Here is an 11907-nt window from a genome sequence, read left to right as displayed (position 1 = left end):
AATAAATATATATACTTAAGTATATATATATTATATATTACATTATCTATATTATGTATCATATATATATATATTACACAATATACATTTATATTATACATAATACATATATAGCCAGTTAGTTTTCAATAAAGGTCAATAAAGTGCTGAGAACATCTATTGTGGGAAAGAGATTCCTCACCACTTTTGGCATGGTGGTTAAGGCATCTGCATCCCACATGGCCAACTCCATGGCTTGAGTCCTGGACCTGGTAACTTGAAAAACACACTAACCCTATCTGCATACATGTCCAAAATCTCAAGAAAATATGGAGGAGAAGGGATTTCAGTATGTTCATCACTCCTGAGAGGTTCATCCTTCTCTTCTCTCCTGTGAGCTAATCTTTTTTTTCTTTTTTAGGTTTTTACTATAGGGCACGGGCACTCTCCAGAGAGAAACAGAGCAAGGGAAAGTGAGAAATTACCCCTCAGGGGGCATGGCCACACCACAATTTCCTCTTCATTCTTCTGTCAGGATTTGGGGCATGCATGCACATGTGCCTGGCATGATATTCAAGTCACCAGGTCAGGGACTCGAATCATGATCAATCATGTCAAAATCCAGTGCTTCCACCACCATGCCTGGCTTCTATAGCAAACTTTAAAAATATTAACTAGTTCATTAATTAAAATACAGTCTCAGAAACCAAAAATTCATTACAAGAAATTAATTGATGACCATTTTTTTTATTCAAAACAAGCTAAGTGTAATTGATGCATATCTTATGGTGATTCAGCTCTATGTGTTTTCCACATGTCATGTACATGTGATTTCTTCCTGAACAGCATCCAAGCAACATGGCTAAAACTAAAAACCAGTTACTTAGAAATGGAATGAAGGAAGTTGCCAGGTTCCTAAAACTAGAGAAACAGGTTTAATATTAATATGTATTTGGCATGTCACCAGCTCAAGTTACGTGCATTAGTGCACTCATGGGAACAAAAAAAAAAAGAAAAAGAAAAACACAAATAACCAGGAGAAAATATGAATTGATTAAATGTGGCAGCACTAAACTTGTGATTAATGGGCAACTGATATTCAAATATCAAAACTTATGGGGGTTTATTCAAAAAGTTCCTGAAAAATGCATATTATAAAAAATATTATGCTTGTATTTCAATTTGCTTGCACCAAAATAAAAGTATACTTTAAGTACATTTTCCACAAACTTTCTGAAGTCTTGTAGTTATTCTCTCCACCCTAGCACATGCAACTTGAGAAAAGAGACGTTTACCTGTTCACATATTGAAATGTTCACTTTATAAGCTAAACAAAGTGATTAAATGTATATAAAAAAATAAATATAATTAATTAATTAATAAAGAGACTTTACTATAATACCACTGGTAAAACATTAAGATTTTATAAAATGAACATTATTCAGAAATAAAAAATAAACAAATTGTAATCACACACAACAACATGTAGAAATCTCACAATAATAATACTGAGCCAAAGAAGCCAGACACAAAAGAATGCATCCTGTGGCAACTCGTTAATGTAAAAGAGACCACGCTAACTCATTCTGTTAGAAGTCAGGATGATGCTCACCCTCTGAAAGTTGGGACTGGAGGAGTTCTGCCAGAAATTTGGTGTGATAATGTTCTGTTTCTTGTTTAAACAAAGGGTCCACATTTTCTTTGTACATTCGGTCTGCAAATTACATTGTTAGTCCTGTCCTTAGCTCTACTGATTTAACACATTTGTTCTGAATGGGTCTCAGGGCAGAAATATTCATATATCACAAGTTCAAGTCAAGAAAAGAATTAATGAAGTCAAGCCATTCTGAAGAAAGTAAGAATTCGTATGTGTACACCAGTGTTGACACCATTTAGCTTTAATCACTGCTTTCTTGTGGTTTGGAGAGGCTAATAAAAGTAAAATAAGAGGTCAGTAGGTGGCATGGTGGTTAAAAGCAGCTGGATTCCCACATGGCCAACTATTGATTGTGTCCTGGACCCTGCAGTTTGAAAATCATCTGACAGTTTGAAAATTACAAAGAGTGCATGTATGTGCATGCCAAAAATCCTGATAAAACAATGAGGAGAAGTGATTGTTGCATGACCAGGAGGAGTAATTTCTCATTTTACTTCTCTCTGTCTCTCTCTGGCAAGCACATGTGCTGTATGGCAAAAAAAGAAAAATATGTATTTTTTTTAAGAAAAATAAGATAAGCTGACCAAGTTTGAATCTGAATACCACATTGAGATAAAACATTGTCATCTATGTTTTTCTTTTCCCTCCAAGAAGAGGAATAATTCATTTGGTCACCAATTACTAATTATGATATTTTACCTACTAATTTTTCAAAAAAAATACTGCTTAACTGTTTTAATTTTCTGGGACTTTTTTTAAATTTTACATGTCTATGTCTTACTTCACTAAATTCTTTAATTTTAACCTTTCAAATACCATATACTATGTCATACTTTTGATGCCCATTTTCAGCATCCTATGGACTACCTTCTCTGTACAGTAGGGATGCCAATGTTGCATTGAATTTAAACCTCTAAAGTTAACAGCTTGTATTTTCTTAAAACAGCTTAAAATGAAGAGCATACTCCACGTTAGCAGATATAATTCTTCCAATACTTTTATTTATTTTTTAATTTTTGTCATAGGACACATGCACTCACTAGAGAGAGGCAAAGGAGGCAGAGAGAGAGGGAAAGTGAGAAGTCACCCCCAGTAGGGAATGCCATGTCAAAAAGCCTTCCCCTCCATTCTACCCTCTGAATTTAGGGCATGCATGCACATGCACCTGGCATATTTTTCAGCCTGCCAGGTTCAGGACTCAACTGTGAAGTCAGCAATGTGGGACCAAGCACTTTAACCACCAAGCCTCCTGATGGCCTTGATACTTTTACTTTTGCAGCAAGACTGTCTAGAGTAACACAGTGGAGACACAAGCTGTTTAAAGTAATATGGTCATGCCATAATCCCTTCTCCTCCATTTCTCCAACTGGTCAAGATTTCAGGCATGCATGCACTTGTGTCTGGTGTATTTTCCAAGCTGCAGGAGCCATTATCAAACAGTATAGTAAGACTGATCCAGCTCCCATAACCATTAGATTATGAGGTCAGTCTCTGTTCTTTTGATTTTTAATTTTTTTAAATTCATGACCAAGCACATGCATGTACACAAAAGAAGAAATGCTTTTCTGGGGCCTTAGTCATGCCACAATCTCCTTCCTCCTATCCTTCTGCCTTTCAGATCCCGGGCACTTGCCAACTGGGCTCAGGATTTGAACCACAGTCAACATGGCAGAATCCATGAGCAGTGCATTACTGCAGCTCCAGGTAATATCCCTGCACCTCAGGTTTTAACATGTAAATAAATTTTATTACTAATTATTGCTAATTATTTTGAAGATTATACTGAACACTAAAAGAAATATGCTGAGAAATTTTCTGGAACATGAGTCAATGAGAAGATGAGAGTGGCAGTTAAGATATCAAGAGACCATTCATACTACAAATGACTAAATTATAATCCTTCAAAAGTAAAACCTTGAATTTTATACAAATATAACATGAATGCATGTCAAAGATTTTACTCAACTTTCTAACTAATCAACACTAATATACAAATACTAGGTCAAGGGACCAGCAGTTAGCATAATGGCTATGTCGCTGGACTCCTATGTAGTCAACCACAGTTCGTGTCCTGGACCCAGTGGCTTAAAACTCACGTGCGTGCCCAAGATCCCAAAAGGAGAATGGAGGAGAAGGGATTGTGGCATGGCCATCCCCACTGGGGGGTGATTTCTTGCTTTCTGTCTCTATGTGTCTCTCTGTCTGGTGAGCGCACACACCCTATAGCAAAAATCTCTCTCAAAAAAAAAAAAACTAGTCAAAGGAGAATTTGAAAAACAAGCATATGAGGGGTCTTCAAAAGCTTATTGAAGGGAAGTTAAAGTACAAGTTTATTTTGATGGAAAAAAAACAAACCTACTCATAGTTTTTTCATAATATTCATTTTGTGTGAACTTTTTAAAGACACCCTACAAGCAAAAATTTATTTACATTAATTCAAAACAAGAATCATTAGCATTGCTGTTAATTTTTTGCTAACTTCTATCTGTACAGAATTGTAAGGCAACTAAAATGCATCAAAAGATGGACACTTCTGTCATATTAGATAATTTCCTGATAGTTCCCTAAACAATGTTCTGCCCTTAACTGGAAAGACACTTCATAATTTCTCTTGCCTAGTTCCAAGATTTGTGAAATTGTTTTCTCACAAAATTATCTACAGTGTAACCCAGTGTGTGTGTGTGTGTGTGTGTGTGTGTGTGTGTGTGGTTGAATGAAAGCAATTTGAAATGCCAAGCTTATCCACAACTATTTCAAATGCTATAGTGGGACAATATGTTTGCTTGCTTTCTTTGTGTGTTTGTGTTTGTACATTATAGGATAGGTAGGATAGGCGTTCAAATTTATTAACTCATAGGCATTATCACTCTCCCCTTCATTCTTTACCTTTGCCATTAACCTACTTTATTCTTATTGAGCCAGGAGAGGAAGATACAGAGCAAAATTCAGAGGAATAAAAATAATAGCAACCTTTTCCAAATGTTTGTGCCCCAAAGTCCAAGTTCTTGAAGGGAGCACAGAGACGTGCATGAGTGACAGCAGCAGGTTTCATGAGAAAGGGACTCTTCTGGAACACCAGAGAGAGAGACTTCCAGACTGTGGGGAAGGCAATTCGAAGAGAAGTAATGAGAGCAGAGGTTTGGCTGGGATGGAGGAAGAGAGAGTGGTTGCAGTAAAGGGTTTACCTTGCTTCTCAGATAATGCCCCTAACAAGAAGCAAATGCCTGGCAAGAAAGAACAGGTACAGAGGGAGTCCAGATGGATGGGGCCATAAGCAGACTTGTAGGGATCCCTGATTCCTTGTCTGAAAGGAGGAAACAAAACGATGTTCTTGCCTCCCTATGAAGCATAGGGAAAGCAGAGAGAAATCCATTAGGGTTGAAGAGGACAGGAGGGCAAAGTGAGATCCTTAGAAACATATGTCAATGACCAAAGACAGCACCATTCTTCAGAGCAACCTAATCTCATGAAAGTTTGTCATAACTAGATCAATGGACTGAGATTTCAAACACTTGGACTAGAGTAGAGAGGGAGATTTTTCTCAAAATTAAGTCCTAGTCGAGCTGCTCTTGCACAGCGTAATACAAGTGCCCTGCAAGATTGGAAGCCATATGGCCTACCATGAGTTCAGATCCCTGGGTTGATTTGGAAATATGCTGTGCACATGTGCGGATGCCTTGGATCATGAGGAGCTGGTTTTTTTGGAAAGAGTATTGTGGCATGATGAAACCATATTGAAGATGCTTTTCTCTCTCTCATGATAGATCTCTATCATACAAATAATAATTAAACTGAGTTCTAAAAACATTCTATATTCTGCACAGCTAAATTGTAGACTGTGATTTATGTGTGCCATACTTATGATTAGTTTGGTTAGAGATTAAGCTCTCCAGTAGGCCCTGTGTTTGTCACCTTTGAGGATCATATTGCTGAACCTCTAGTTGTCAATATTAGAAAGGCTGAGGCAAACGCCTTTGGAAACTTATAAAAATGTATTCTTCCTGAGACCCCAGAATCACCTCAAGATTTAACTCTAGGGTTCAGTCACCCTAGGATAGATTTATCCTTTAAAAGTCTGAAAGCAGGTGAATCTTTGAAACCAGATCAGGCCCAGTGGAGATATAAATTGAACCAATCATATTTAGGAGTCCAGATTAATTTCCTGGTATATTGGGAGACATGCTACACAAATGTCTTTCACAACATTCATGAATTCAAGATTTGTAGGGACCAGCAGTTAACGTAATGGCTATGTCGCTGGACTCCCACATAGTCGACCACAGTTCAAGTCCCAGACTCGGTGGCTTAAACTCACGCCGGGCGTGTGTGCATGGGTGCCCAAGATACCAAGAGGAGAATGGAGGAGAAGGGATTGCAGCATGGCCACCCCACCCTGGGGGGGTGGTGATTTCTCACTTTCTGTCTCTCTGTCTCTCTGTCTCTGGCGAGCACACATGCCCTATAGCAAAAACCTCTTAGGAAGAAAAGAAGATTTGTAGAAATATATTTTAAGCAACTGGACTAAAATCAATTAAGAATATCTTTGAGAACCTCTAATTTTTACATACCTTACTTCTTCATTTTGGCTTTTATTATAGTCCTTTAAAACATAAGACAGGTAACCCTGGATCAATCTAGAATCCATCTGTGGCTAAGAATCTGTATTCTTCCCTTCTTCCTGGACATACAGATGGGCATTTCCCAACCTCTTTTGTAATTTGCTCACATGGCTGAGTTGCAGTCAATGGGACTGAGACAAAGCAATATTTGTCACTTCTAGATTCGGCCCATAACCCTCTCATGGGCACTGCTCAGTGACTTTTCTTTTTTACTCCAAGGGAAATGAGACCAGCACAGTAACCTGAAAGTATGGCTTAAGGATGGCAGAGCTGATGTGTGGACATCAGACCTTACTTTATAAGATGATCCATGCCAATGTCTGACTCCTTTCCTGGTCTCTTTGGTAACAATGCCATAAGGATCATGGAGAAGTGAAGCCACAATGACTTCTGTTGAGGCTTCTTAATGGTGACTTTACATCAGACATGTAAGCTTGTGATCATTGATTTACCTTTCTTCTTACCTCCATGAATAGCATCACATCATTACTAACAATATTCGTAGATTACAAAAAAGAAGAGGGACTCTACACTTTTGTCCAATATGCATTTCAATGTTTTCATAAATACAAAGGATCTTCAAAAGCTTTATGCAAAATCCATACTATAAAAAACACTGCACATGAATTTCAAAAAAAAAAATTGCAACAAAATGAACTTGTACTTTAACTCATTTTTCCACAAAGATTTTGAAATGCTTTTATAAGCCTTATGCTATACCTAGAGGGCTGTTGCACTATTTTACAGATGGAAATAAATAATTTGCCTATGCTCAGTAGACCCAGATAGTCACACCACCCACCCTCCACAAATTACAACCACGTACTACTAAAGTCAAATTTGAGGGTGCTTCATTTGACAGAGAAGATCCAGGTCACCATCTTTTTGCAAGCTGTTTGTTTTAATTTTGTTTTAATTTTTTCCATCTCCTTTATCTGCAGGAAAATGACAGGTACTGGTACATTTCCCTTAGTGGAACTGAGTTTATAACACCAGGACCTGTGTATGTCAGGAGCATGGAGGAAAATGTGTTTTAGCCATAACATAAATACCTGTAGATGATTCATACATGGCTATTACAAGAGCAAAGAGAAGGTAAGAGGCAGCGTATAAATGCTATTTGATTCACTCTTACCAAGTGCTTGTGCTGTGACATCAGCAATATGAGTGTGGCATGGAACAGATTTGCTCTCTTGATGACAGGCTGCCATGTAGTATTTCTGAGATTCAGAATCTATTGCTCTTTTTTCTTTTCTTGAAAAATACCCCTCAGGTAAGTGGGGAAAGGGCCCTTGAGCTGGGTGGCATATACTAAGTTGGTCATTCCAACGGCCCATAGAACGAGATTGCATGCCTAAATATACCCGCAGGCCTGTAAATACCTGTCACTGGAAGGAGGAGCTTAAAAGCACAAAGTCAATACATACTTCCCTCTTGAGCCATAAGAGTTAATTCTTTCAAATCCTCTTGATAGAAAAATTTACAATTAAATGACTTGGAAACTTAAAGCAAGTTTAGTGTTTGACAAAATTTATTGTATTGTACCTTAGGATTTATATATCATATTAAATACTTCCTTAAAAAGAACTCACTTGGACCAAATGGTGACACAGTAATTACGGCACTGGACTCCCATGTAGCTGACCATGGCTCAAGTCCTGCATGAAACTCACACTGGGCATGTGTATGTGCCTGCCCAAAATCCTGAAAGGAAAAGGTATTGTGGTGTGGCCATCCCCAAGAGGTTGATTTCTCACTTTCTCTCTCTGTGTCTTCAGTGAGAGCATGACTCCTTCAGCAAAAATCTCCTGGAAAACAACAACAACTCACAATGATGTATTACTACATAATCACCAGATTGGTTGAAATTTTAAAAAGATTAACCATACAAAATGTTTGTAAGGATGTAGAAAAACCATGATGCTCATCATTGGTTGGTATATAAAGTGGTACAAACACTTGGAAAACTATTTATCAATATCTTCTAAAGTTGAATAGAAGCATATTTAACTTCCATGATTTCATTTCTAGGTCCATGTTCAAAAGAAATGTATGTATTTGATTATCAAAAGAGATACTGGAAAATTGATAGTAACAATCATTTTAATAGTTGAAAATGAGAAACAAGTCAAATGTCTACAATACCATTAATAAATGAATTATGGTGTGTTCATAACAGAATGAATAAGTCACTGCCACACACTACAAAATGGGAAACTCTCTCAAATAGAATAACTGAGTAAAAGAAGCAAGATACAAAATAATGTAAACAATATTGATTTAGTCCATTTTCTGTTGCTAATAAAAGAACACCATCAACTGACTACCTTACAAAGAATAATGGTTTATTTGGTTCACTGTTATAGAAGTCCATGGTCAAGGGGCCACATCTAATGAGGGTCTTCTTTCTGTGGGTACTCTTTTGTAGAATCCTAACGTGACACAGAGCATCACACAGCTAGAGGATGTGATCATGTCAGTTCTCATCTCTGCTGCCTTTTAATAAAGCCATTACATTTGATTATAAGGACTTCATCTTTATGACCTTATCTCATTCTCATCATCTCTCAAAAGCCCTGGGCCTGCCTCTAATACCATCCATTTATGTGAACTTAAGTTTCCATATTCTTAATAATGTCACAATAGCAAACAAATTTAAAGATATAAATTTTATGGGAAATCACACTTAAACCATAACACATATGATTGTGTTTATATAAAATCATGAAGCAGAACTAATCAATAATGACAGAAATCAGATAGTGGTTTCCTTAAGAGGTTAGGAAGTAATGAGTGAGGAAAGGCATAAAGAGAGCTGTTAAACACTAAAAGTGTCTTATTTCTTGATCTGGGTGGTAGTTCCCAGGTACTTTCACTTTTCCAAACTCTATTGAGCTATATGTTTAGTCTGCCTACCTTCATCTATATTAATTAGACTGCAATTTTTAAAAATGTTAAAAATAAAGAATTGGGATCCTCAATTTGAAAGTAAACCTATAAAATACTTTTTTAAAAAAAAAAAAGAATTGTTGGGAACCAGCAGTTAGCGTAATGGCTATGTCGCTGGACTCCCACGTAGTCGACCGTGGTTCGCATCCCGGACCCAGTGGCTTAAAACTCACGCCGGGCGCATGTGCGTGTGTGCCCAAGATCCCCAGAGGAGAATGGAGGAGAAGGGATTAGGGTGTGACCATCGCCCCTGGTGGGTGATTTCTCGCTTTCTGTCTCTATGTCTCTCTCTGTCTGGCGAGCGCACACGCCCTATAGTGAAAATCTCCCCCCCCCAATAAAAAAGAATTGTTTATTTAATTTTATTTATTCATTTATTTATTTTAATTTGACCAGAAACACACACACACAGAAAAAGAAAGAGAGAAAGTTAGAAAGCAAGCCATCAAGTCTAGGACTCGAACTTTAGTTGGCCATGTAGGACCTTAACTCCCATGCCACCCACTCCACTACACCAATATATAATTTCTTGTAAGTACAGATTTCCTGACTGTAGCCATCAGAGATGTCTGATTAAAGAGGGGTAACAGTGATATAACAGTTCTTGATAGAAAGGTTAGGGAAGAAGACATTAACAAAAAGAATTTGGGTGACCTCTAGAAACTGGAAAAGCCATGGAAACAGATTATTCCCTAGAGCCTCCAGAAAGGAATGCAGTCTTGATAATACCTGATTTGAGACTGGAGAGGCCCATGACAGATTCTTGACCTACAGAACTCAAAGACAATGTGTGTGTGTGTTGTTCCAGACACCAAGCTTGTGATAGATAATGTGTTACAGTAGCAACAGAAAACTAACAAAAATGCTGAGAATTTCATTTCTGTTTGCCAGCCCTTACTAGTTAGAAATATAAAAAGGCTTTTTTATCAAAACTTTAATGAAAGGATAATAAGTCAGTTTAATTTTATTTTTACAGACAAAACACATTCTAGAAGATATTTTAGAGTCTACTCCTCACTCAAATGTATAGTGCTTTTATGATGTTGTAACTCAAAGTTAATGACTTTCTCTCTCCAACTAAGATTGTAAACACCCTATTTTTGCCTATATGCTACAAATCTTTTCTATGGGTGAAAATAGTACATTCCCTGTCACTTTCCTTAATTTACTGAGGTTTTAGTCAATGAATGTATAGAATTTTTCCATGCTATTTCTCTTAATTATCAGAACAATCTAATACCATTTAAAATATCTACAATAGTAGGATATCTGAGTTACAAAGCTGATGGACTGAGACCTGGTTATCCTCATTTAGGTTCAATAAGACAGACTCTGAGACAAGGATTTGGGTGTACTTTATTTTGAGGGTGAGGATATTGTCAGGAACAGTGAATGAGTAAAGAAAGAAGGGAGAAAAGCTTACTAGCTTTCCTAAGTATTTTCATAATAGAGCTACTGCTAAAAGCAACAAAGCCAAAACCCCACTGAGAACTCTTGAATGACTGAACATACCTCTAAATTATCCCATAAAGAAGAAAAGAACACAATGTGTTTATCCACCAACTCCTATCCTTTAATGGTTAGGAATTGCTCTCAAAGAGAACTGATCCACACTGTACAAGGACACACCATGGGCAAAAGACCTGCTTAAGGATAGAGAGCTACATAAAGCAGCTGCATGTAGGGGAACTCTCTACTAGGAATTTCTGAGCTAAGCCATGAGAATATGAGTGATGCACTCACTACTGTGTCTGCTATAATGAGTATGGCAAAGGTATGTAATGATAAAAATGTGCTATACATGACTTTCCTAGTCATAAAAAATAGATAATGCCTAAAAGTGTGAAAACTAAACTTGAGCTTGATGAAGTTATAATCTCCACCCGATAGCAGACAAATTGATGTAGTCACTACTGTCTTTTCTTAGAAATTTCAGTGACTTGGTCAATTCAGATTTAATATTGTGTCACATGGAACTGGGCTTTTTTATGTCATTTTGTTTGCAATTCATTAATTTTAAAAATAGGGGACAATTTTAATTGTCTCTACACTAAGAATTCTTCTTTAAGTATTTTAATAGGTACTGAGATGTCACTAATTCTTTGAACCCATTTAATTTTTGTAAGCTTTTAATGAACTATGAAAGCAAAAGAAGAGATTTTTTTTTTGCTCATTATTTGGCTAACTCAATGAAATCTCCCAAATCAAAACAATTTATATTATTTCTTTTCTTGGTGGTTGATATTCTCAAGTCAAAGGCTGGAGAAGAGCTGCTATGAAATATGGAAAAAGGGACTTCCTCTAAATCCAAAGACTCAAGTTCATCATCAATTTTTGTCACATATTACTCTGTGGCTTTGGAATGATCACTTCCTGTGCTGAAACTTTAGTGTTTACATCAGCATCATTCTCCATTAATAGGTCAAGGACGAGTCACTAAGAATAAAAGAATTTCTTTACACTGTAAACTTGTGACCATTCAATTTGCTCACTTTCTCTCTTTCCCACCAACTTCCTATCCCCAAGTGGTCCCAAGAGCTGTTTTCAGAACATATTATTAAGATTCTGAACATCTTTTTTGCCTTTCTCTACCTTTTTTGTCTGTTTCTGTGCCTGTCCCACCGAACTGAGAGGTTGGCATTTGAGCTAAAACCTCCCTTCAGAGAACACCAAAGGGCAATTTCTAACTAATTTGATCGTTGC

This window comes from Tupaia chinensis, unplaced genomic scaffold, assembly GCF_000334495.1.
Source record: "Tupaia chinensis unplaced genomic scaffold, TupChi_1.0 Scaffold000101_1, whole genome shotgun sequence".
In the NCBI taxonomy this organism is placed as follows: domain Eukaryota; kingdom Metazoa; phylum Chordata; class Mammalia; order Scandentia; family Tupaiidae; genus Tupaia; species Tupaia belangeri.
The sequence above is the reverse complement of the archived record's forward strand: the minus strand, read 5'-3'. Positions refer to the sequence as shown.